Here is a 26724-nt window from a genome sequence, read left to right as displayed (position 1 = left end):
TTGTCTAAAATGCCAACAGGGGGACCAGTGTGGGATGATGAGACCTATATTGTTGTCTAGAATGCCAACAGGGGGACCAGTGTGGGATGATGAGACCTATATTGTTGTCTAGAATGCCAACAGGGGGACCAGTGTGGGATGATAGGACCTATATTGTTGTCTACAATCTCCACAAGGAGACCAGCGTAGGTTGATGGCCCTATAATGCTGTCTGCAATCTCCACAAGGATACCAGCGTGGGATGATGAGACCTATATTGTTGTCTAGAATGCCAACAGGGAGACCAGTGTGGGATGATGGAACCTATATTGTTGTCTACAATCTCCACAAGGAGATCAACGTGGGTTGATGGCCCTATAATGCTGTCTGCAATCTCCACAAGGATACCAGCGTGGACTGATGGACCTATATTGCTGTCTACAATCTCTGCAGGGAGATTAATGTGGGTTGATGGACCTATATTGCTGTCTACAATCTCCACAAGGATACCAGCGTGGGCTGATGGACCTATATTGCTGTCTACAATCTCTGCAGGGAGATCAATGTGGGTTGATGGACCTATATTGCTGTCTACAATCTCCACAAGGAGACCAGCATAGGTTGATGGCCCTATAATGCTGTGTGCAATCTCCACAGGGAGATCAGCGTGGGTTGATGGCCCTATAATGCTGTCTGCAATCTCCACAGGGAGATCAGCGTGGGATGATGGCCCTATAATGCTGTGTGCAATCTCCACAGGGAGACCAGCATAGGTTGATGGCCCTATAATGCTGTGTGCAATCTCCACAGGGAGACCAGCATAGGTTGATGGCCCTATAATGCTGTGTGCAATCTCCACAGGGAGACCAGCATAGGTTGATGGCCCTATAATGCTGTGTGCAATCTCCACAGGGAGATCAGCATAGGTTGATGGCCCTATAATGCTGTGTGCAATCTCCACAGGGAGATCAGCATAGGTTGATGGCCCTATAATGCTGTGTGCAATCTCCACAGGGAGATCAGCGTGGGTTGATGGCCCTATAATGCTGTGTGCAATCTCCACAGGGAGATCAGCGTGGGTTGATGGCCCTATAATGCTGTGTGCAATCTCCACAGGGAGATCAGCATAGGTTGATGGCCGTATAATGCTGTGTGCAATCTCCACAGGGAGATCAGCATAGGTTGATGGCCCTATAATGCTGTGTGCAATCTCCACAGGGAGATCAGCGTGGGTTGATGGCCCTATAATGCTGTGTGCAATCTCCACAGGGAGATCAGCGTGGGTTGATGGCCCTATAATGCTGTGTGCAATCTCCACAGGGAGATCAGCATAGGTTGATGGCCCTATAATGCTGTGTGCAATCTCCACAGGGAGATCAGCGTGGGTTGATGGCTATAAGCATACCTCTGTACTGGGTAAGTATTTTGAAAGATTGATAATAGTAATACACTTTCTGAAGCTAAAACCAAATACAAAAATTTGGAATATGGTATCAATAACTAAAGAATCTATTCAAATGGTTACTATGGTTTCCAATTCATAATTTCATCATGATTCATAAACACATGTTATGATATCCTCAGAGTCATGGAACTGACTCAGTTTTAAGAGATTCTTGTAAATATGGAAAGAGCTTTGCTGTGAATATTTCAGAACATAGTATGCATTAATGCTTAATTTGATGTTTCTTCTGTTCAGATAGATCATAATAATATCATTTAATTATGAATCAACTAAAAAATAACAATCCAAATACCCCTAACAAGGAGTCTTTGATTTCAGTGATGAGAGGCCTCGTAGCAATTGAGCTTCATTGGTTTGACCATGCAGGCATGGAGTTCTCCTAAGTTAATTTTCAGCAATAACATCCCAGTAACTAACCCATCGGCTTTTTCCATCTTGGCAAAGGATACTTAATGTTGTAGATCCCTTAAATGTTGATGGAAAATTTGGCAGCAACATAATTAAGTTTAAACATGACAATCTTTAAAGAAGAACAATTAAGTCTTGAACAGAGAGCGCTGAGGCATTTTAGTCCAAAACTACACGACAGAACTGAAAAGAATATGTTAAACAACCAATTTGATTCCAATTTGAAGTTTTTGTAAAGATTTGGTTAAAACATACACAGTCAATGGAAGATATGAATATGCACTTATAGCTTCCGTTCCTTCTTTTAAAATCACTTGACGCCTTCATACTAGTGATAATGTTGCCACATTTCAATTCATTGAGTATGTTTTTTGTATCATACTGAACATATTTAAACAGTGTGTGTAATTCGTAACAAGCAAATGAGTAAAACACAATCAGCAGATGGAGATAATGGCAATCTGGTGCATCCATTCTCTTAGAAGCCCCTCGGTTTAATCACCAAGGGAGACAATTCCATCTTAACTAGAATTCAAACACTGATTAAGAATACATTATGCGATCAGGCTGAATGGAGCATGCATTATACATATGTTTTTTGACGGTTTCTTGGCGAGCTGCAACCGGACATATAAATCAGCATTTGTGCATTTCCTGTCACGTGATGATACAAGCACCACTGCAACTGAAACCCTCTACATCAGAGATGAGAGATGCAGCTTCAGGTGCATGATTGCTTACAATGGGTTATCAGACAAACATCTTTATCTTCTGGCCTTACACTGGGATTGAGTTACACACCTGTGTCCTGTTTGTCAATTTAAGGCAATGTCATAGCCTTTAAAAAATAATCCAAATTGACTTTTCCCTATAGACGTTTTTTCATGTAATTTTTTGTCAACAAAATATCATGTTAACATGATTAGAGAATGCCTAAAAACTCTTTTCTTTTTTTCAAACTGAAGTAAACAAAATGCCATAAATTGTATAAAGATATGAAGGTGATTCTAATTTAACAATTCACAATAATTTTCTAATAACATTCCAGATTACCTCTGGGTCCAAATACAAATGAATGGCTGATATAGGAGTAACAGCTCGAATCCCCATCCCACAAGCAGCCCCATCCCCAATGACCCATCCCTTTTCCATCCTCCCCCAACCCACCAATATTCAACAACTAAGAGTAATTCATGATAATGAAAACATGACTTGTCCTTGAACTTGCTTTTCCATTCCAGCTCCTTCGTTCCCCTCCCTCAACCAAAGTCACTTCGTCTCAGTTGCATGGGTCAATACTCATGATGTTAATCACTGTATTGTCTGATCCACACTTTGTTATTCACAGACAGCTACCACATAAGTGGAATATTGATGTGCATGGCATTAAAAACCAAACAAAACCTCTTCCGAAGAGGGACAAGTTAACAAGTGTATAACCATATAACTGACATGAAGCTGCGAGTCTGAACTGCAACTGGTCATTAATACTGCCATCACAGTCATGTATGTCCAAATCTCTTTCATGTATTTTCTCTATCTGGTCATCAGGAAATGTTTTTGACAAATTTTTCTCTAATATAGAGAAAACAAAAAGAAAATGAACAACACAACTAGTCATCAACCTAATACTATAAATAATTAGAAGCTGAAAATCAGTTTTGTGGAAAACATGCTAAACATGTTAGACAAGCGTCTTTAATTCCCCCAATCTGCCATGTTATCTAGTCACGCATGACCAAGCTCTAAGGTGACACAGAAAATACAATCATGGCATTTAACACATCAAACTGAGACCAACCCGCATAACAGCACAACTTCATTGTGACAAGCCGTGATTATGCTTGACTGCTATATGATGATACGGCAAAGAGTCTTATCTGTCCAGAAGCTATGGTATCCCTCGCAGAATCAATAGTCTGTATAAGAGAGCGGGCTAATCGTAGTGACAGTGTTCCACACAGGGGGGAATTAACAAAGAGTAAGTTAATTATCGCTATTGTTTATTCTCCTCGTCCCATCTCACAACGGACAACACGAGACGCTCCATGACGCGTCCCCAGGGTGGCAACAGATTGCTGAGGTATTGAATCAGTGGAGTCTCAACCTGTCAGTCATTCACTCACATCTATTTGACGTTGGCTCAATACTGTCATTCAGAATTTACAGTAAGTGTTTGGTTTTCAATGTAAATACCACAACTTTGATGAAATGGTTTTGTGTGCAGGGTATTATGTAGAAACAAACAGTTTCATGATAGTCTTGTTTCTGGTGTATATTTTTGTACTGATGTGGTACGATGGGTGAAATTTGTGTGAAATGTGTGTTCTGTCTAAGACAGAAAAACAAATTTCACGAAAACTAATATCTTTGATGCATAGACAATATATTTAATACCTTCACAAAGGGTGACAAAAATCTAGACAATGTTTGTTGGTCTAAGAACAGATATTTTTTTGCATTTAACAATGAATGAATGAATGAATGAATGAATGAATGAATGAATGAATGAATGAATGAAACTTATTGAAAATGTCCCCCTGTGAATGGTTTATAAACTTTACTACTCTTCTTGATCTCATGAACAAGTATTCTGTGCATTTAACAATGAATGAATGAATGGATGAATGAATGAATGAATGCATCTGTTATTGAAATGTCCCTTATAAGTCTTTCTACTCTTTAAGTTCTTAATAAAATGCAAACCTCAGCATCAATATCGACCTAAATTCTCAAATCACATTTAGTGTTGACCAGATTAATATTCCCCATGCTGTCTCTGATATGTATATCTAGTGATGTATGCTTTCTGTATGATTGTATCTTCTAGGATCCAAATAAGAATGTGACAAAGGCAAAACAAATCATGCATAACATTCTCCATGACATCAAGAAATATCTTTATGAGTGTCATAATATATGGCACTTCGAAATGAAGCGGAGCCATAAATCACATACAGCCACTGTATTTGATTTACTGCAAACGTCACACAGACACAGTCCATCTCGCATGTAACCAACTTTAAGGAAACATTAAAACCTGTTTGTTTCATCCTGTACTCGCAAAACTGGAACTGCATGTCCACAACTTTCAAATAATAGTGTTGAATATCTTTATGTACTTTACTTTAGGTATATCTAATTTCTAAAATCTATTCCTGATCATTGATTTTCACATGGCGTGATTCCATGCACCTATAAAACATCAACAGGCACAAAACATCAACACGTACATGACTTTACAGTTAGTCATTGTAAGATAAGGCTTGTTTTGCCTCATCACTAGTTCTCTTGCACATCCCATCCTGTTTTTTTCTGATTCATTACATGAACCAGTTGCCACAACAGGTTTGCGATGGAAAGACATTAACTTTCACAATGAAATACTGGTATTTATATCAAAATTTGAACATTTACAAATACTAACTGATATTGTTTAAAGTGAGAGTTTTGTTATGTCACTGTTTTAATAAAGCTGAACTTAGTATATTTTTAAATATCTTTATTCAGTAGGGTGGCCCAGTGGTTAAAGTGTTTGTTCATCATGCTGCAGATCCGGGTTTGATTCCCCAAATGGTTACAATGTCTTAAGCCACTTCCTAGTTTCCTGGACATAATATAGCTAGGATATTGCTAAAGCATACTCACTCACTTACTCACTCTTCCTTATTAAGAGATGGTATTGGCCCTCATACAGAATTAAACCCATTTCATGAAAATCAGAAATTTAGGAATACAAAATTTTGGAGGATGTCCTCTAGAATTTCAGATGATATTCCTCACTTTTCATATCCAAGTGATAAACTTTTCCCATCCAGGCATTATTTACTTTTTACTTTTATCCAGTTTCAAATCCAAAATATCTAAAGTGTCCTCCATTCTTGGCAGCATTTCCCTTGTAACTAATTGTTAAAGAAACTGCAGTCTTTGTTCTTCTTCTGTTTTAAATTTCCACTTCTAATTGGATGTTTAGCTACTTTTATCTGTTCTCTGTTATTAAACATGTTATCAGATTTCCCTGATGGGTAGTAAAGTATTATCTTTTGTTATCTAATCTTATAACAGTGCAGCTAATAATACAAGAAAATTATATCTTGTTTATTACATATTTTCTACAACTACTGGTTTATCATTCTTGAAAATACATACTGACATTCTTTAACTGGGTGTTTTGTAATAATTTCATCTTAGTTCTCATATGACATTATTAATAAACTCAAACCCCAAACTAGCCATAAACTATGCAATAAAAGAAAGATATTAGCACATTTAATTACATTTTGTTGTTTACTTATTTCTACAATTGCAAGTTTTACATTTCTTGAAAGTCCCACCGTTGGAAAAAAGACCATGAGATGGCTTTTTTTTCTGAATCTGAGTTTTCATAATATTCACTTCATTTTTACTGACTTGTGCCAGCCCATGATTTATGAAATTGTTCACGAAAAGCAAACAAGAATTTCAGTGTTGATTTGGAATGCTTACAAAGTCAATTGAGTACACATCCAAACAGAATCATCAAAGAATGTTATACCACCATAAAATTTCTTTTATTACCTCTTTTTCAAATAAGCATTAACCTGACTCTATTCATGGCTTTTAAAGTCGAACATTGGATCATGTTTAAAATGAAAGTCATAGAAAATAGACTTTCTGCTAATGAATTTGACAGAAGTGTGAGGAGCTTAGACTCAAATTCCTTGCCCACTGGGAAATATCATTTTGAGCACTTTTGCTTGAAAACAATAAGAAAATGGTGGTGTTGTTTATACCCCTCCCTCGGGAAAACTGAACTTGCGTGAGTTTGACCGACGACAATCAGAGAATTGAATCTGTAGTTGTCTTCACCAACAAAAAGCAATTCGAAGGTATTCTTCACTTGTAATGGTACCACAAATCTGATCAATGAGCAAGTTAACCCTTTAAGTTGTATTTCCTAAACCACTCACTATAGTGAGTAAATGCTTGACATTGTAAATGTTAATGACAGCTTGTTATCCTTGTGGTGAATCGTAGGAAAATAATTGTTCAAAGACCCAACATCGGTTTTTCATTTTTTTAAATGCTATTTGAATAATCCTTAATGTTTGTTGTAAAAACTTTTCCTTCTAAATCTCAAGAAGTTTTCAAGAAAATACCATTTGCTGTCACTTTCAACTATTTTATAAAAATACATTTTATGATTGATGAAGTTAATGCATTTACAATAAAGCATCTATATAAACTTTCAACAAAGTCCAAACAGGGCATTTTGATAACTTCTTTAACAAATGATAACAAGTATGTTCTTCTAATTAGGAAAATAACACATTCTTCTCAGTTTACATTCTTTTAATTCCCTTTTCTATAAAGAAATAAAATCAAGTGAAAAATGATCGCAATATTTGACGAAATGTCAGAATATTTTTTTAAACGTAAAGACCTGTTTTTTCCCATGTGCCATAAAGCTGTCGCAACACAGACAGCTGTGGAACGGAGGCCGTCTTTGTGATATTACTCAAGAGTATAGCCATGTTCAAGAGAGAGGCTTGGCCCATTCTCAATAAGCATTCTATATATAACGACAGCACAGATGTCACGATAATATTCTTTTTGACTACTTGATGCTTATTTATGCCTGTAAACATGATCTGGACTCTGAATATCAATATAGCTTAAGGTTCAGACAAAAAAACTAGGGTGAGAAAAAAGTGTTAATTGCGAGAACAAAATTAAATATTTTATCGCAAACATCAAAGCAGTGGTAACAGACCCTCAGTATTTCCTGAGTATATGCGAAAACATGAATTATGAGCATGAGCTGGTTTTTCATAACTTCCTGTAGAAGGTGTGTAAAAACTTGCGACTAACTTTCATCAGTCCCAGGTCAAAGGTCAAGATCAAAATGTTCGAAAGAAGGTCAGATACCTATCATTCATCTCGCTACTGATGGCATAAGTCAATTTCTTTCTCAAATCCTCTGAATGAAAACAGCAGTAGTTTAAATGTAAAGGATAGGAAGTAATTGAAAACCGTATCACAAGATCATTGGTTCTACATTTTTTGAGAAAGAAAACAATTAGAAAAGTGTCCTCTACACACATTTTTACATTTGAAGAACTTTTTGGAAAATTAACCACAAAAAATGAATGAAGATGGATATTCTCATTCATCCATTTTAACTTTCTTTACATTTTTTTAGCAAATGAAAATATATCACAGCCATATTCACGAAATGATTAATGAAGAGTAAAATCTTAAAAGCATTCAAGTTACCCCAGTGCAAACAATATCACAAACTGTAGCATGGTCTCTCAAAAGTATCGAAATTTTTGTCAAAGCTTTTCATATTTAATGCTTCGTACATAATTTCTTCTGAAAATCTTTTCTCCAGTGGTCAGACTTGTTATAGGGAAGAATTTACACAGTCTGAATGTTTTGTATTTATGGCACAGAAGCAGGACAGTTATCTTGTTGTGGTCAGAGGTTAATAAACGTGCTTCTTTATATGAAAATGGTTTTGAAACCCATTGAAATATGCTTTTAAATACACAAATATAGCTGTGGGTTGTGATATATGAAGTGCCTATCTCCCCAGTCACAACATCCATTTTTGTGTAAGTCTTCTAAAATAAATTGATTTCTCTCTGTCAAAGCCACATTAAACTTTGACAAATAAAACGAAAAAAAAGATATGATGATTTGTCATCCAACCAAAACTGTTAACTTTCCGTGATAAACTGCAGCAAGTATGTTACGCTTATTTACTTAAGTTACAGATTTGATGTGGTTGTCTATACAATTCATTACTTCTTTCAAACAAGTTGAGGACTCTTTTCTTTCGATTCCCCATCATCATCATCATCATCATCATCATCATCATCATCACCTTCATCATCATCAGCAGCAGCAGAATTAGTAAACCCTACCCTCTGCATTATTATCAACTATTCTTTATGATACTGACATCTGACTTAGTTTCAATCATGTAAACACCAGACAAACATATATTTTAGTTCAAAATTTTCCTTCTACATTCATTCAGAATAAATCATTATGATAGAAACATGTCTAGATACTATATCCAGAGATGTGTTGACAAAGAAAACTTTTGAAATTTTTATTTTTTATACACTTCTCTCCAGAACATGGCATCCATTTGTACTCTCGAGAGACATTAGATTCACTTAAATGGTTCTGGAAGACAACTGACTCTTCATTGTTCCTTGCTATTGCGGGGCGGTGGGGTAGCCTAATGGTTAAAGCGTTCGCTCGTCACGCCGAAGACCCGGGTTCGATTCCCCACATGGGTACAATGTGTGAAGCCCATTTTCTGGTGTCCCCCGCCGTGATATGGCTGGAATATTGCTAAAAGGTGGCGTAAAACTAAACTCACTCACTCACTCACTCACTCCTTGCTATTGCCTATCCATCTCTAGCTCTGCCTGATCTCATCTTGTTATATTGAGTTATGTTTGTTTCAACCTTGTATGTGGCAAAAATGTTGCAAATATTGCCTGGAAAATCTTCATGATGGACCAAATAATCCAGTGACTGATATTCTGAATGACAGTGATGAGGCATGGGACATGCTATAAACAAAGTCAAAGAGATTTAGAGCTGTATGGGCTGTTGCAGTCAGGTTCAAGCACAGAATCACTAAAGGGTATTGAGTTAGTATAGTTTTGCCAATACCATGGTACGAGATAGCAGAAATGGGCTTTACACTGTACCAGTGTGGGGAATCGAACTCGAGTCTTTGGCAAGACAAGCAAACGCTTCAACCACTAGGCTGCCCCATTGTCCTAAAGGGTATTTACTATATGCTGTCAAATCTGATGAAGATGAAACGCCACTGAGAACAGTATCAGGGAGGGTGTACATCCACACAGCTCTGTTGTACATCTTATCTCCTGTAACGCCATCCTGCTCACAAGACAAGACAGAGTCTAACTGATGTTCACAGAACTTGAGTACACTCATAACACATACATTAGATATCAGAGTTCAAAATTCATACCACAAAATATATGAGTCCCTCACATTCAAATACTATAGGATTGATCTACTATTCAAACAGTATATGGAATTGTCCACATCAATAGTCATCTAATGCCATAATTTTCATTGTGATCTCAGAAATCACGAATGGTTAATCACACAGAGAGGTAAGAGCTCAGATGAAAGAAAGGCATCTTGTAAGGATGAGCACTCCAGGAACAGCATGTTCTAGATATAGGACATTTCATGAACAATCATGTTCTACTGGTGGGGAATTGCATGAACATGCATGTGGGGAACATTCCTTGAACAACTATGTTCGAGTGGTGAACATTCCTTGAACATGAATGTTCTAGTGAAGAACAATCCATTAACAAGCATGTTCCAGTGGGGAACAATCCATGAACGAGCATGTTCTAGTGGGGAACATTCCTTGAACAAGTATGTTCTAGTGGGGAGCATTCCTTGCTCCACCTTCTAGTGGTGGAAATAGACTTCACAGAGAGAACGAGAGAACATATTATACATAGGAAGTCATTTTCAGAAGAACTACCTTCAAAAAGAAAAAAAAACAAATCTGGAATAGTAATAGAAATTCCATCTTCCAAAATATCACTGAAGGCATCCTACAGAAAGTCTACCAGCCATGTGTTGCACATGTCATTGTCTAAAAACACCCCAAAAAATGACACTGGAAATTCATACAATCTGTCAACATGGCAGAATAGACTTGTCATTCAACATTCTTCCAATAAATAAGTGCTGACAGCAAATCTGAAGTTTTCCATAGACAATAGATCCAAAAACATGTTATTTAACTCCACCTTGTTCTAAACACCATGTTACATTACAATCTATAATTTCTTTTAGTGTGAGAAACACCTAATGTCACCATTATGCACATCCATTGTCTGGTACCGTCTAACATTTGTCCACACATATATATCAGCTGTCATGGCTCGAAACAAACAGAGATAAAAAGACAATATCTCGTTGTTTTTCTGCCATAAACCTTTATAACACGTGCAGAATTCGCTCTCAATTGTGAAGTAACTCACATTATGGCATCATTGGAATTAAATGGCATGAAATTTCCTTTTAGATGAATTGACATTTATTGTTTTTACTCCTTATTTTCAAGCAATTTCTATTCATTTGGCACAAATTCTATAAAAAGCAAGACTTGGCGATGATAATATGAAGACTGGAACAATTCAGGAAACAGCTTTTATGTTACTGATACTTCACATTATTCCCAATTTATTTTTTTTTATTTTCCCCGAACCATTTGTTTCTTGTTTCTTGTCACTGTGTAATCAGCTCTGACAAGAGCCATGAAAAAAACCCTTGAAAAACTGCCAGTCACTAAAATATTTTATTTTGAAATGATTACGTGATTCTTGTTCTTTGAGCTACATCTGGAAATGTGCAAAATTTTGAAAGAAAATTATTTCCATTGGCACAATAATCATTTCAAGATTGATGCAACATGGGTGTTTATTACTTATCTTTTCTTTAAATTCCTTTAAACTTAAAAGAAAAAAAAAACAGCAATAAAATTACCTTCTGCAGTCATTGTCTCTATTCTATTTGTATTAATCCCTTCTTTCACTTTTGTTGCATAAAGAGTTCTTATCATGAAAAGGCCAAGAAATTGCCAATGTGATGTTAAATAGTACCTCACTAACTCACAAGTCCCTTCTACTTTTGGACAATGACAAAGTAGGAACATAATTATTATCAGTGTTAAACCTCATCCAAACAAGACTGATGATTAACAAAATACATTTTGCTTACAAATAATATTTTTTCATGCAAATGTTCAAAATGAAATACATTTCTACACATAGGGTATTTTCAAGTTTTGTACCTAAAGCATTCATCTTTCCTCTCACATTTTCACAAAGTGAGATGAATATATACTTGTCAAAACAAGTTGGGGAACACCTGATTCTATCGAATTAATGCTTTTAATCTAGCATGATTTGACCGTCAGGCTTTCCAAAGAAAATATTTCCTCAGTGCAGAAAAACGTTGAATAGTCCACATTAATCATGGAAACAGCAACATGAAAACAATACCTTGTTATTGAGATAGTAAAATCTGCAACTTTTAATCGCTAAAACTGAATAAGGAAATTAAGAACCAGCAACTTTGATTTTGCTTTGTGCATATGTAAGATTACTTACAGACCGCCACCATGCAGCTGGAATATTGCTGAGAGCGGCGTAAAACTAAACTCACTCACTCACTCACTCACTCACTCACACACTCACTATCATCATTATACTTCTGTACAATCTTGTTTAGATTACTTTCCATTATTGACAGCAATTGTTTTAACATATTCAATACTTTATCTACGTGAAGTAATTCAAGGCTGCTCGGAAATTTGAAAGAAGCATGGATCGTAATGCACATGCAGAGTAGAGGTCAGAGTTCACTAACATAAAAATGTTGCAGTTTCACAGTCTTTTTGAATTTCAGAATCATGGATGAATCGTTCATGTCAAACTTAACACATGCTTGGACAATGATCACATGGAACTCAACAAAGTCGGTTAATGTTCTCCTCTGTGCTTCCTCATTGCAAGGGTTATGAATTATGTGAGTGCAGACTGACCCATTAATTACAATACCCCGTATCAAATATCCACATAAATACACCTTATATCTGCCAATAGAGTTTATTTCATGTACACACCCATTTTATTAGAAACATGATCATTTTTATTTTGGAACAGTACTAATATTTTCCATTTCAAATGATTTCTTGTAAGAAATGTGACAAGATGCTCTGCTCCATGTCTGTTGACCATATGTACGAAGATACATTAGTAGTAACACTAGGATTATTTGTGCATTATCTGAGTTTTATTATCATGTAACTACAGATGTGGCATATGTAAAAATGAAACATGTGTAAGGGTATATGATACATTATGACTACGCAATAACATTCATATTGCACCACCCATATCTAATGTTTATGCCCAACCTCTTGGAAACTTACAGATTTGTCATAGTCTTGCTTGCTGTGGTGAGTGAGTGAGTTTGAGTGAGTTTGAGTGAGTTTGAGTGAGTTTGAGTGAGTGAGTGAGTAAATGACAAATGAGTGCTTTAACCACTAGGCTACCTCGCTGCCCCTTGTCAGGGAGAGAGACGGATAATGTTACTGTTAAGCAATCAAGTCCTCCCTGAAAATCTAATGGTCAACAGTATGAACATCAATTTCTGCAACCCGTGAAGGTCCCGGGGTAGAATAGGCCTTCAGCAACCCATGCTTGCCATAAAAGGTGACTCAGCTTGTCGTAAGAGGCGACTAACGGGATCGGGTGGTCAGACTCGCTGACTTGGTTGACACATGTCATCGGTTCCCAATTGCGCAGATCGATGCTCATGTTGTTGATCACTGGATTGTCTGGTCCAGACTCGATTATTTACAGACCGCCGCCATATAGCTGTAATATTGCTGAGTGCGGCGTAAAACTAAACTCACTCACTCACTCACTCAATTTTTGCAACTGGGAATTGATGACATATGTCAACTAAGTCAACGAGCCTGACCACACAATCCTGTTAGTCACCTCTTACGACAAGCATGGATCTTCATGGGCTAGATCATGGTCATGAAGTTCACTGAATGGTTAATATTTGCTCATTTATAAGTCTGGTCCTTTGCTGTGATTTTAATGAGTTTATGAGTACAACTAAAAAGAAACAAAGAAAACAAGACCTTTAATCTTTTACAGGATTTCAAATTTAATAGAATTTCTAGTGCAATCATTATGGCATAGTCGGAGGCTAAAATTCAAAGCAACTAGAATAAATCATAGATGTTGGCCTGTCTGCATACAATCCTCACAACAAAAAATGTAAAAATATGTAATCATGCCGTTGTTCAGTACATATTAAATCCATATTTCTAATTGGTTGTCACCCTACGGATGATAAAGTTCTTACACATTCAGGAATAATGAGAGAACCGTTTACCTACAGTCGGCAAAAACAGATTATACCTATGGGTGGTAGGAATTTAATTTGTGGATTTTAAGAGGCAATTATTTGCAAAAGCATGCCTCTTTATTGATATTTTGACAATTAAAGTGTTCTGAGATGAAATAATACCTATCTCACATATGGAGCTCTTTATTACATCAATGATGTTGATGAGAACGGAGTCCATGATCAAATGAGCCATCATAAAGCCAATGATATTTTCTCACATGCCGAAAGATCTTGCCATAGAGACATGGATTTTAGAAGAATATCCTCTCCATAAAATGTGCTAATGAGATCCCTGTATCGTCACGCCCCTGGTAATCAAACTGGATACAAATTGTTTGGAATTAATGAGTGAGAATTAGTCTTGCATATCATTAAAAGACATTCTGGTGAAGATCGGCAGATGCAGCTGCCGGAATTGATTCCGTTTCTCACATGTTTATAAATCGCTTGTGAAAAGTCTGAAGCAGGTCAGTTCAGTTAAAGAATTTTCGGTTTCTTCTCACCGAGATGAGATAACCATATAGAGACACACCAAGGACTTGAGATCACAATAAACTGTGAAGAAAAGGCAAATGTTTTTTTGTAGAACTATTGCAGGGATTTGGTAAAAATTATAACCAGTGTGCGGTGGTTGTCACGGGGATAATAAGAAACACAGACATGGTGCAAATGGGACATTGACGATGTTGCTGAAGGTGAGATAGTAGCAATGTTGCTGGTGGTGATGGTATAGTGGTTGTGTTTTAATGGTAGTGATGGTAGTGTTTGTGTTGTAGTGGTAGTGATGGTAGTGTTGTGTTGTAATGGTAGTGTTTGTTGTAGTGGTAGTGATGGAAGAGTTGTGTTGTAATGGTAGTGATGGTAGTGTTTATGTTGTAGTGGTAGTGATGGTAGTGTTGTGTTGTAATGGTAGTGATGGTAGTGTTTATGTTGTAGAGGTAGTGATGGTAAAGTTGAGTTGTAATGGGAGTGATGGTAGTGGTTATGTCATAGTGGTAGTGATGGTAGAGATGTGTTGTAGTGGTAGTGATGGTACAGTTGTGTTGAAATGGTAGTGATGGTAGAGTTGTGTTGCAATGGTAATGATGGTTGAGATGTGATGTTGTGGTTGTGATGGTTGAGTTGTGTTGTAGTGGTAGTGATGGTAGTGATTATGTCATAGTGGTAGTGATGGTAGTGATTATGTCATAGTGGTAGTGATGGTAGAGTTGTGTTGTAATGGTAGTGATGGTAGTGGTTATGTCATAGTGGTAGTGATGGTAGTGGTTATGTCATAGTGGTAGTGATGGTAGATTTGTGTTGTAGTGGTAGTGATGGTAGAGTTTTGTTGTAGTGGTAGTGATGGTAGAGTTGTGTTGTAGTGGTAGTGATGGTAAAGTTGTGTTGTAGTGGTAGTGATGGTAGAGTTGTGTTGTAGTGGTAGTGATGGTAGAGTTGTGTTGTAGTGGTAGTGATGGTAGATTTGTGTTGTAGTGGTAGTGATGGTAGAGTTGTGTTGAAATGGCTGTGATGGTAGATTTGTGTTGTAATGGTAGTGATGGTAGTGGTTATGTCATAGTGGTAGTGGTTATGTCATAGTGGTACTGATGGTAGAGTTGTGTTGTAGTGGTAGTGATGGTAGAATCATGTTGTAGTGGTAGTGATGGTAGAGTTGTGTTGAAATGGCAGTGATGGTAGAGTTGTGCTATAGAGGTATTTATGGTAGAGTTGTGTTGTAATGACAGTGAATTGGTAGAGTTGTGCTGGAGAAGTAGTGATGGTAGAGTTGGGTTGAAATGGCAGTGATGGTAGAGTTGTGCTATAGAGGTATTTATGGTAGAGTTGTGTTGTAATGACAGTGAATTGGTAGAGTTGTGCTGGAGAGGTAGTGATGGTAGAGTTGTGTCATAATGGTAGTGATGGTAGAGTTGCGTTGTAATGGAAGAGTGGTGCTGTAGAGGTAGTGATGGTAGAGTTGTGTCATAATGGTAGTGAGGGTAGAGTTGTGTTGTAGGTTTAGAGATGACAGTAACTGTATAGCACTATATGACTGTAATACTCGATCACAGCATGCAAGTTATCAAAAAAGAGGATAATTCATTTCTCCTGCCAACCAACAAAACATGAAGTGCAGTAAGCATCAAGTACTTGCTTATCAAACTCATGTTTGTGCCTGCGTTTACAATCTGATGCACTCATCCAACAACACCTCAGTACAGTCTCATTACAGAAGACATGTCAGCTCCTTTGATACTCTGACAGAACCGAAGAACAGTTGAGTCTCAGGCACCTGTTTTAGTGGGTAGAAAGTAGGCTGGATTTTATTACCTCCCTTGATACATGGCAATAACATCAGAATGCTCAAGTGGTCCAAGGTGCCACACTGTTGTTGGTTTGTGTGCCATGACATCAGCTTGGTCACACTCTTTACATCATTAAAATCTTTCCCATATATCACATAATCTTATCTCTTTTACAACCTCAAAATACATCTTGACATCTGCTACTACAGTTGGTTTCTATATTTAAAACACTGACAGGTCAGGTTGTATTTTAGAGTATAAAACAGAAATTCACATATGTATGCATATTCTATCAATATGTTTCTATAATAGTTATCTAAAAGATATATGATGAGCCAAACTACATTTGTGCTGAGCTCAGGTAACAATATATCATAAAATATTTCAGTCACAATATTAAAAAAATAAAAAAATCTTTAAAATTGGAACAGATATTCCTAAACAAAATAGAATGTTGGGGGCATTAAAATATATACCCACACATGGTGTATCCTCCAAAGATTAAAAATTCTATCATAGTAATTAGTCACAACGCAACATTCCTTTCCACAAAATTGGGTGGGTAGTCATATGAACATAGAGACAAAAGCATTCGGGAGGTTACCATAATAATCTCGCTTCCTTTCCAGTAAAAATCCCTGTCTGTATGAAAGGCTCCGAGTGTTTGTTCTCACTCGTTAACTAGGGGTACAGCACTGTTGAGTGCCTTTCTAATCTCGCAATCTACAGAAACAATGGGATGGCCACGATGAAAGAAAAAAGTTTGGGATGACCACCCCTGGCAACAGTCAACGTCTTAGGTATTGTCCTCCACCATTGTAATGCAATGGAAAACTGTTTATCAGACTGTGTGGCTGCTAAATTGATCCATCCCCGCATTCGTTGAGTCGTACTGTCACTGTTCCTCGGAATGTTGTTAGAATGTATACAGCATTTCAAACATAGTCCCTCTGTCATAAAAGAAATTAGAACATTTCTGTATCTTCCCTCCCGTCAAATATGATTTTCTCCTCAAGTAACACCAACGTTCACTTTGGGTATTTCATTTCGAACAAGCAAGAAATGCTTTCCAGACAAGTGTGAAAGAAGACACAAGTTTTTTCTCATGAACCTGATATAGGAGACCAACAAACACATAAATGGCATAGCTCTTTTCCATGTTTAACATACTCCTCTTATAGATGAATGTGTAGACCTATCTATATCTAACAAAATGAAGCCTCTAAACTGTGATAATTGCTGACGAAACATGCAATCTTTATACATGTTACACGTACACATGGATTGTTGCAAACATTCCTGATTCTTAAGAATGTGATTAAAGGATGGTGTATATTTAAAGGATGGTGTATATTTAAAGCATAAACAGAACATTTATCACTGTGCTGTTATTAATAAATATTTATTTGGAGACACATTTATGTTAGACATGTTGGGTACGTTTGATGAGGTTCAGGGGAAATGTAGTCTCTTTCTCAATTATAAAAAAGAAATGAACAAATCTAAAAAGACTAATTTTTCTTTAGCATTGTCTGCAATGAAGTTTCTATTGAATTTCAAACCTGTGCCGAGGTTGGAAAATGTTATTTTCATTTGACCTAGTGGGTACTTTATCACTACAAAAAAAAATAGTTATAAAATTCGCCATTATATCTTGAAAAAGCCCTTACAAGATAGAAATTGATGCACTTTAACTGCATTTCTATATTTGAATTTCTCTGAAAAAATATCAGATAGAATTGAAATAGATTTGTGTCTGAGTACAGCAGTGTTGAGTTAGTGGGGTAAGCTGACGAGTTTGATTGGTGGACAATTACAACATCCCAGCATGCATTGTACTCCATTAAGCACTGTCTATTTTCCTGAGACCATTGTGTGACTATCTGGCAAAGGAACACGCAGATATTTTTGTAATTTGGTTAGCTTTTGGCAGGCACTCTACACGAGGAAGAATGGATTAGATGCCCAGCACTTACGATTGGACAAAGCACTCCGAACAAACGAAGGAAGCCCTCGGATCAGACAATCTTCATATTTCATGTTGGAAGAAAATACTGATTGTCATCCGTGACAGATGATAAACTAATTCCTGACAGCTACTGTCAAGTTAAAGCAAATTTGCTGCGAGGATGGATTTTTCACACATTGAGTGTCGGAATCTGTAAAATTACGAAGAATTGGCGAATACTTGTATTCAACAAGCATCCCAATACTGATTGTTATGAGAGTTGTGAGATGGCGAGATTAGATTGCCAACAATTACTACGTAATCAAGTCATGTCATTAATTAAACATTCTGACTGACAATGAACTCAATGAATGTCAAAACAAGGAATGGAATAAAGTGACAAACTTTCTATTAGATTTGAGTGATTTCTGAATGATAGGGAAAAACTGCATGTAAATATGACTGTTAGTGACATACTATTCTCCTATCAACTGCTTAGCTATTAAATCATCTGGAGAATAACACAAAGCCAATTGAGAACCAATTCCCAGCGGAATAATATTCCCCTGACAACCGTATTCACATCTTTCAAATATCTCAGGAAGTTCAAATGCAGTAGCTCGAACACATTAGAATGGTAGGAAATGATCAGGGATGCTTGTCTAATGAAGAGTAAAAGTTAATGAGAATGAAAATATAACTAATGGTTGGGTTTTTGTTTCTCATTTTTTGCCCATGCAAAAGTGATGTGGTGACAAAACATTTTCTTCTCTAGTACCGAATAGAAAGTGCTTATTAATGTTCATTTGTCCCAGAAATATATTTCACAAGGCACCTAAATCTGAATTGAGTTATCTGCCCTTGTCATGAATGGTTGTCAGGGAAATGCCTAATCAGTTGTCAATCAAGTTAAATGATGAATGTGTTTAATAAAGCCAGAGACTGTTTTGAATTCTAATGCGTAAGGATGAAGTAAGGAAAAAAATGTATTGTGTTTGCTGATTAAAATATGCTTTTTGCTTTTATCATTGTTTTACATGATGTCAAGAAGTCTGTTTAAGAATAAAACTCAAAGGAATATCATATTATGGTATAGTGATTTTCATTTGATCTTCACATGGAAAAGAGTCAAATCTAATTCATCTTCAGTATCTTTAGAGTCACTGCTGCCATGGGCAAACCATTCATTCATTCATTCATTCATTCATTCATTCAGCAATAACAAAAATTGCTGCCATGCAATAAATCTTTTGCAGATTTTTCATAATTTGATAGTAATTGCTCAATTCTATGCACGCGACATAAGTATTGCTAGTTTCACCAACCCACCCAGTCACTCACTCACTCACCCCCAATCCACCAAACCACCCAATCCACTCACTCACTCACCCATCCAATAGCTCACTCACTTACCCAACTCACACACGCTAACTCCACACACTCACCCACCCATCCACGCACCCAATAACTCACTCTCTTACCCAACTCACTCACACTCACCCATCAACACACCAAATAACTCACTTACTGACATCGTCTGTAGCATCATTATCAATCCTGTATAAGAAAAGGGTGATCTAGTTTGATCCACATTGTAATCCTCATTGGAAACCCTTTCAAACCTGTTATCAAAGAAGGCCCTACTTCATAATGTTAAGAATAATTTGCCTCTCCCTCCTCCTATCAATCAAACATATCAGTTTTGTATATTTTAAACTGCTAATCTCATACACATCTGAGTCAAGCATGTAACATCTCCCACACATTTGACAGATTTATTACTGATGTTTCAAAAACAAGTAAAAGGAATTTTACAAATCTGCTTCAATGGATACAAAATCTTTCTTATCTCAAACAACTTCAACTGCTGATTCGGAAACCAACAAGATAATAACACACAATAATTATTTCACTGGTTGGACCCATCGCATAGGCAAGGGTGTGTAAACGCTCTCATAACATACTCTCTCTCAAAGAAAGTATTACAAGAGATTTTCCATCAATGCTGATCATTCTTTATTTTCCATTTAAAAACTACATCAGATTTTCAATTTAATATTACCATTCCTGGGAAACAGATCTGAGAACAAGTTTCATTCATGCAGAGAAATGTACCCGAGGCCAGCTCCATCAAAACCAGGTTTACTCAAAATATAAATTATGACAGTTATAGTGCTAGTTGGAGTAATATTAGCAATAAGTTGCACTATAGAGTTTCTCGTGAAGAGTCACTGAGTTCAGTACAGCATACTAGGGGTAGAGGAAGGCTTGGTCTAGTCTCTCAGTGTGCAAGATGTACCACTCAACCATGAATATCAACTTTTTGCTTGAGCCCTCAAAGGATTTCCTGTGTGAGATAAAACACCTTGAACTCCCAATGCGATCCTCACAGTGAGATGTGAAACACAAATTATTATAACATATTTTATGAAAATATGCGATCAAGTTACTAATCAGTATTTGATTGGCATTTTAGAATGTTGGTTACAGAAGAAACAAACAGAATTCATATCCCGTAAGATTTGTTTGTGTAGTTTCATGAATCAATGATGATCGTAATGATGATTAGTATATGTATATTTTCTGCTTTAATAATCTAACATCCAGTACAGGAATTGAATACATCCATCAAAAGGGCTGTGCATCCCATATGTTTGTCATTTTCAAAAGTTCAGTTCTAAACACATGTCTAAGAATGTTTCTAAATCTGTTCAGAGGCCAGTAGGCCCCAAATCTGCAATAGGTGTACAAATTTCCAATTCACCAATGAAGTTGTACTTTTAAAGGATGATCGAACAGGATAAGAAAAGACAATCAAACAGACCTCTTTGCTATTTCATTTTATGTCAAAATACCTTCTAATTTGCAAAAATAAGCATATTTACAAAATTCAAACATTCTAAAATTTCAATTTGTTTCTAGTTTGACTCCCAAAGACACATTTCATGCAGTATTGTAAAACATCATTATTTTGAAACACTAAACAATCTACACCTTACCTTATCATCCAGTACAAGTAGTTCGTGGAGAAAATGCCATTGTACAACTACTAACAAAAAACCCCTTCACCTACATTGAGCAAAAAAACTAAAACCTCTTAAGCCTGCCACATGGAGTATTTTAATCACGAACCCCTTAAGACTAAAATGGGAGTTCCTCTCCCACTTATCTACGTTGACAATAGCATGTAGACACAATTAAACCAGCCTTTTTTTCCCTCAGCTGTTGTTTGTAGTAAGTATGTCATTAATAATATGTCTTAAGGACAGTACTACAGCTTTGAGGCAGAGACTCCAGACGAGATGTCAATATCGTTAAGCAGTGATTAAATCAAGTGATTTGTCGACTGGCTGACAGCGAGTGAAAATGATTCCCACAATGCATTGCTGTCACATTAACTTGCATTATCATGAGATGCTCTTTTGATGAAATTTTACAAATCCTAAAAAGTTTAACAATGACTCTATTTCTTCATACTAGCATGAGTGATTTGTAGTATCATGATGATTCACTATAGTGATATGCATGAGTGAGTATTATTTTATGCCACTTTTAGCAATATCAAGGTGGGGGACACTGGAAATGGGCTTCACACATTCTACCCATGCGGGGAATCAAACCTGGGTCTTCAGTGTGGTGAATGTAGGCTTTAAACACAAGGCTACCCAGTGGCCATATACTGACAGGAAAGAATAAGGGGTTCGTACTTGTTTTAGTTACACATAAAACAAAAAATGATATTGTAGTAATATCTCAGAACAGATGGTAAGAAACTATTAAACAATGCATCATGTTATAGCTACAATTTGTGACCTGTTAAGCAAACAAACCTGAAAAATCTTACTTGGGTCTTCTGTAGTTAAAGAATGAAAAAAACAGAGCAGCTTCAGATACATCTCAGCCTTCCGCCAGGAATTATTTCCATGTTCATGCTATTAGTCACCGGTTTACCTGTTGAACTATAGGAACCGGGCTATAGGATGCTGATAAATAATGCTTGGGCTCTCTCTCAGCACAATTCAAGAACAGATTTCAGGTTAGATAGGAACATTTCCTACAACCAACGCTGGCTGTAAGAGACCAACCCTGGCAGTAACTTAGTGTAAGAGACCAACAGGATCATGCAGCTGTGATCTCACACAACCAATGCTTTTCAAATGATGCAACAGGCTCAAAAGGCTTTTGTGAGCTCAAGCCCAACTGAGATTTATAGGATACACTGTGGCCAATAGAACTGAAATGTGTGTCATCAGCCAGACAGTGATAAAAAAAAGGGATTGTTGCTCATAATATTGACCTCTATAATGTGATCAGTCTCTGTATCCTATCGGTAGCCTTGTGGTTAAAGGGATTGCTCGCCACAGTGAAGGAACAGGTACAAATCCCCATATGGGTACAATGTGTGAAGCCTATTTTTGAGTGAGTGAGTGAGTGAGTGAGTAGCAATTCTGCTGCAAAGCTCAGCAATGCTTATGGAACAGTTCCTGATTACCAATATTTCACAAATATCCTATAATAATAGGATTTCACTGCACACTTAAAAACAATGCCAATACAATTTTTCTTCCCTCTCCCTTAACAGCAGCAATGTTTCGCCTTTATTCCGACAGTACAAAAACGTGAACTTCCTCATCTTTTGAGTACGTTTTACTTCTTATATATTGCAACAAATATGTTTTTATGTCACTTCTCCAAGAAGCACCTGCTTTTCGGTAAATTCATTTGTAAGTGAGTGGGTGAGTATGACTTTACAATGTTGTCAGCAATATTCCTGCAGTATCACAGCAGGAGACACCAGAAATGGGCTCCACATGTCAGACCTACATCGGACTCAAACACAAGCCTTCAGTGTAAAAAGTGAATGCAGATTTTGAGGTTCAGCTATGACATGTTTAATTAAATTTTTCAGTGAGCAATTATTTTTTCTCTTTTAAGAAATCTAAAGGAAGGATAGGTATATTTCTTTCGTTAAAAAATCCACCTCAAGGTGCTGAGATATCCATAGGTCAGTATCACACTTATAACTGATCTGTTATTTCATGAGATTATATTTGTGAGTTATCGATGATTATACTTCTTATCTAAAAGGTGTCATTGAAATGATACGGGATTGTATAAAACGTATATATCTCATTTGCCTTAAATTTACACAGTACTTTTATGGAGCCCTGGAAGATGATCTGCATAAAAGATAGATTTCAGATTTCATCTTAAATTACACTCCTTAAAACATTATGAAGATTTTTGCAACATGTATGCTTGAAGTGACTCTTAAATGTTGGTCTTCATCTTATATGTATTCTTGAAACAAAGAGAGTTTCGACAAAATATATATCAAATCAGTCTTACATTTGGGTTCATATTCCATTGTCCTTGAAACAATAAGATTTGTTTGAAACTTATAACTGGTATACAAGATCTTCCTGTGTGACGACAGTTGCTGCTAATGCAGGCAACTGCATAAATACTCTAAAAGACACTGTCAGGAAGAGAAGATTATGTAATCTTTTTTTATGACAGTCGTCGAAATATTTTTCCCATTTCAAAAGCTTGATTATGATTGTGTCTGATGGCTATGTGCTATTACACAGGTGAAAATAATACGATAATGGTATTCTGAGACCAAAACCTAGACAGATCAAATTACAACAAGCATTTTTTTTTTGAGAAAATTAAATAAATGAAAAACATTTCACTGTCTTTCTGTGGTAATAACTTCAAACATTTCAAAGTTTATTATCCATAAAAGAGTCACATACTTAAAACATTGTTTGAACAAATTTGATGAAATTGATGATGCTATTCATACTGAGGCACCATAAGAATACTATATAACAAAAAGAAGTATCCAAACAACATGATCCATGCAAGAATATGCTCCTAATTAACATTCAAAATAGAAAGTAGTGTTCGCTTAACCACATTACATGTCTAATAAGAATATGATCAATTCTACTGGAAAAGAATATCAAAGTAGATAAAATGTACAATAATGTTGATTCAACATAAGTAAATCTCAGTTGTAACACAAAAAACAACAAATTCCAATTGGAATTTTGTTTCAACATGTTAGCTGAGAATCAAACTGAATCAAATCCAAAATGGCTGACTTCTGAGTGTTTTAAAACTACTCACCTGAAACTAATTCTCATTATTTTTCCAACAAGCATGAAACATGATTAGAACACTCTTAAATAATATAACAAAATGCTGGATAAAATTTTCCTCAAAGCCCATAAATTTATTCCTCTTGAGAAACTAAACAATTGGAGTTTTCATGTTCGAAATATCCCTACACACAACCTGAAGTACAGTCATCAGTAATGTAAAGTTATGATCTGTCAGCCATTGATTTTCGCATTTAAAGATGCTTTCTCGACCATCTAGACCCAGATGACGAAGAAGGGAATGAATAAAGATCTCTAACTTGTCCAAATAAGGACACATAGGTTCTCTATTTAAGACTTGACATAAAAGTTAAATGTGCTCACTCTTTGATTTGACAAAATGTCTTTCAACATAGAAGTTCTTTGGTTGCAATTATTATTTTGAATTGATTTGAATACCGGATATGTATTCTTTCAACTTGTCATGTGACAATCAAACTCCTCTAATGGCAGACCAAGAAAATCATGGTCAGTTAAGTAATCTGAATGCTATCACAGAAAGCCCAAAGGCTCATTATGCCACAAGATTGAGTTTTTATCTGAGCGTGAAACAACAAATTTTGTTTTCACGAAAAAACTCTATAGAGCTCATCAACAGCAAGTAAGACCACATGCAACATCAGCAAACGATAAATGTTAAATTGAAAGCCATTTGTCGAAGAAACATAGGTCCACTCGCAAAGAAATACTAAAATCATTCTCAAATGAACGTTGACAATAGCTTCAAACAAAATAAGCTAAGACGGTCTGGATACCATGTCTGTGAAGACATCCAGTCAAGTTGCTTAATCAAAATGGGTTCCCTCGATAACAACCTTAAGGATTGAAAAATACACAGGTTATTGCTTTGTGCCCTAGCCTAATCCCTCCTAATATGGTAAACTTCGCTAAAAGGATCGAGTTAATAAGCCATGAATGTTTTAATGGCTAGCAGATTCTTTTTGTATTGGACAAATGTTGTTTTCTCCGCAAGAAGAACCAAAGATTTTGAACTTGATTTGAGAAAAAGATGGCAAAACTTTTCTTTAATTTTGTTGCAATTCCTGGTGACTGGGCTTGACAGGTTTCCATGGTAACAGCACAAGGACCAGAAAAATCTGTTAAGTGTGAAGACATGTGAAGTTTTGACATCAATTGATTCCAATAGAAAGGAAATGAACCCCATCATAAAAGAGAAAACTCACCGCAGAGGTTCTCATGGAGTAGACGCTTGCACAACCTGGTACCCTCGGCCTCTTTGGCTTTGTTTCCCTCTGATTGTGACCTGTTCAATTAAAATTGAATGCTTCAATAGTAAGTGCCATTGGATGGAAGAATGCTTGGCTCTGTTCACTTAAGAGCTTTGCCAGCCGCGTAAAAGGTCGAATTTGACCACGATCTTGCTCAAAGTTGACGAAAATTCTCAGGCTATTTTTAGCTGTTATGATCCACGAACAAATGGAAGATTCGTTCTTCTTGAAGTAATTTGTGTTGATTTTAATAAATTACATATACGAGAAACAATAAAGTAGATGATGCTTAGCTGGAGAATCAGAGAATTTGTCTGTGAAAGCCCTGTGGGTTTATTGCATTGCGAGAGCCAGAAAGGAGATGAGTGGTTAATTAAAACCTACAGAAGCACTTCATAAACACCAAGTGCTTTTTGTCATCTGACGCAGGAATTAGACGGGTATGGAAATTTCAGAATGTGCAAGAATTGCCGCTTGACATGCTAGAGAGGGGCATTGATTTCTTGCGCCATTATAGGTGCATCTTTGCCACCGATGGTGAAACCTACAGGAACGAAAGCTCTAATCCACTCTGAATAATAACAGATTAGCGGCCATTGTCTGTAGCAAGGGTATTGGCAGCTCGGAGCGGACGGAGGATGGAATCCATACATGCCCCAGGGTTACGCTGGGGTGAAATACAGTCCAACAATGAAAGAAAAAGGGCTATTGATTTGTCTTTTTCTCCCAAAGCTCTGATGCAAATGTGCATTATTACTGCAAAAATCAATCATCCACAATGCTAAATCCAGCCCAAATGCATCCCTTGTCATAGTGTTCATCAACTTCAGATCAATTTGGCCCAAAATTTCCCCAACTCCAAATTATTACAGATAATAGATGCCAACAGAACCAAAGATTTTTGTTCAATTTTCTTCCCATGGCCGAATTTGTCTTTGAGCGGTGAGATCGAGCGTGCAAAAGATTTATAGGAATTGTGTCAACTTGTGAGAAATATCAAACCAATGGCATGACACCTATTATAGTTTATTATAGATTTTTCACTTCACCATCTCTGAACCGAACCTCTGGGCTTAACTAGAGCTACAAACAATCTTACATCGCAACAAGTCCTCAGTCAGTAATTTGTATCTATAAAATGAGCAAGATGCAATTAATAACTTTCAGGCTTTTATCAAAGAATCTTTACAAATCTTTTATTATCTCAAAACAGATTAAACGCTTGAGAGACCAATGAGTAGGTTTTGGTTTAGGTCCG

General features: G+C 36.5%; 1 protein-coding gene across 3 annotated transcripts in view; it reads right to left on the bottom strand.

Moving 5' to 3' along the window:
• LOC137260928 (transcription factor SOX-5-like) overlaps window positions 1–26724 on the bottom strand; it is a 244083-nt gene that overhangs the window by 155503 nt on the left and 61856 nt on the right. For 2 of the 3 annotated variants that reach the window (XM_067798486.1, XM_067798487.1), the window contains one exon: window positions 25422–25501. The exons of the other annotated variant lie outside the window; for it this stretch is intronic. The gene's annotated coding sequence lies outside the window, so the exon portion shown is untranslated. The remainder of the gene's footprint in view (window positions 1–25421; window positions 25502–26724) is intronic. 3 annotated transcript variants of the gene reach the window in all.

This window comes from Haliotis asinina, chromosome 14 (assembly GCF_037392515.1).
Source record: "Haliotis asinina isolate JCU_RB_2024 chromosome 14, JCU_Hal_asi_v2, whole genome shotgun sequence".
NCBI lineage: Eukaryota > Metazoa > Mollusca > Gastropoda > Lepetellida > Haliotidae > Haliotis > Haliotis asinina.
Note: the sequence above shows the minus strand (reverse complement) of the source record. Positions and strands in the feature narration are given on the sequence as shown.